Source organism: Cucurbita pepo, unplaced genomic scaffold, assembly GCF_002806865.2.
Source record: "Cucurbita pepo subsp. pepo cultivar mu-cu-16 unplaced genomic scaffold, ASM280686v2 Cp4.1_scaffold002978, whole genome shotgun sequence".
Classification (NCBI taxonomy): Eukaryota; Viridiplantae; Streptophyta; class Magnoliopsida; order Cucurbitales; family Cucurbitaceae; genus Cucurbita; species Cucurbita pepo.
In genome coordinates, this window is record NW_019649001.1 from 1 (window position 1) to 1,449 (window position 1,449).

At 35.1% G+C, this 1,449-nt stretch overlaps 1 long non-coding RNA gene across 1 annotated transcript; it reads left to right on the plus strand.

Moving 5' to 3' along the window:
* Nucleotides 1–67: 67 nt before the first annotated feature.
* On the plus strand, nucleotides 68–1,422 carry LOC111786834. The gene is made up of 4 exons (XR_002813830.1): nucleotides 68–148; nucleotides 242–256; nucleotides 849–960; nucleotides 1,321–1,422. It is a non-coding gene; the product is annotated as an uncharacterized LOC111786834 (long non-coding RNA).
* Nucleotides 1,423–1,449: the final 27 nt, after the last annotated feature.

Genomic DNA, 1,449 nt, shown 5'->3' on the forward strand with positions numbered 1-1,449 from the left:
TTTTTTTTTTCTATACATGGGATGTCATTATTCCTTATTTTGCTTCCTCTAATGTGGAATGTATTATAAACTTACAGGAGTGCTTAAATGGAGAGTTTGTTAGGGTGGGGCCGAATCCGAAGTTTAGCCCCGTTGCTGGTTACCATTGGTATGGCTTGTTAAATCTTAAGCAATTTTGTGCAAATCTTTAGTGCTTGGTTAGATGAAATGTTCCTTATTTGTGTTTTTTTCCCATGTGCAGGTTCGATGGAGATGGGTATGTCACCTTCTACTTCCTGAATCGTCCCATTATTCACTTGCAGCTTACTTAAAGATTACATTCGTTTATGTTTCTGGAACTTGATTAATTTCCACAAGTGAACACTGTTACAATCCTAAATGTGATGGATTCAGCACTAATGTGAGTTTTGAATTGAATGCCTCAATTTTTGTCCCACGGTATAAAATTTGTTCTTTCCCTGTGGAATGTCGTTCGGGGTAACGTTATTCACAAAATTTTGAAGGGTTTTTGGAGTACCATTTTATAACTCTGTAAACTGTAACTAACGATGTTCTCTTCTCATGATTCTTGAACAAGTAGGCCTTCTTGTAGTATGACTCCTAATCATAAATCCTTTTTTGCATTCCCAAAGTCTTATCCCGAAACATTTTCATTATTTTGTTATAATCTGGGAACTATAAAATCAGGGTAGTCCTGTCAGAACTTTAAATCTCATTCAAGATATATCCAAGTCGTAGAGAACATAGTTCTGTTTGAAACATGATATCCATTTAGCTATTATATTTGATTTTTCCTTCTGTTTTACATATTGCCTGGCTTTAAAATATTATTGATATTTCTTTTGCAGCATGATTCATGGATTGCGCATTAAAGATGGAAAAGCAACATATGTTTCCCGTTATGTGAGGACATCACGACTTAAACAAGAAGAATATTTTGGAGGTGCTAAATTCATGAAGGTATACAGCTATTTTGTTCTCCTAGTATGTCGAAGTGAGTTTGGTTGTGGAATTTATTGAGTTGGGATCACAGAAAAACGGAGACACGGATGCTGGTTGTAGAGTGCACCAATAAAAAATGGTGGCAGCCATGGCGGCAAAGGATTTTAGGGTTTTAGAGATGGCTAGAGTTTACCTGTTGGGATACCATCTTAAATATAGGAGACACTAATGAGCGTATATTGACGTATTAATTCTTTACTGTTATTGGGTTCTTTGTTTTACCTCATGCCATAATGTAGGATATTGTATAATTAGTTTCAGGAGTGATGAACTTGAAAATTTTAATTGACTGCTGTTAACTTTTGTTGTCATTTCCAGATTGGTGATCTGAAAGGGTTCTTTGGGTTAGTAATGGTTAACATGCAAATTCTGAGAGCAAAGTTAAAAGTGTTGGATGTATCATATGGAACTGGAACAGGTAGGATTTCTTTTTCTTTTTTTTTTTTT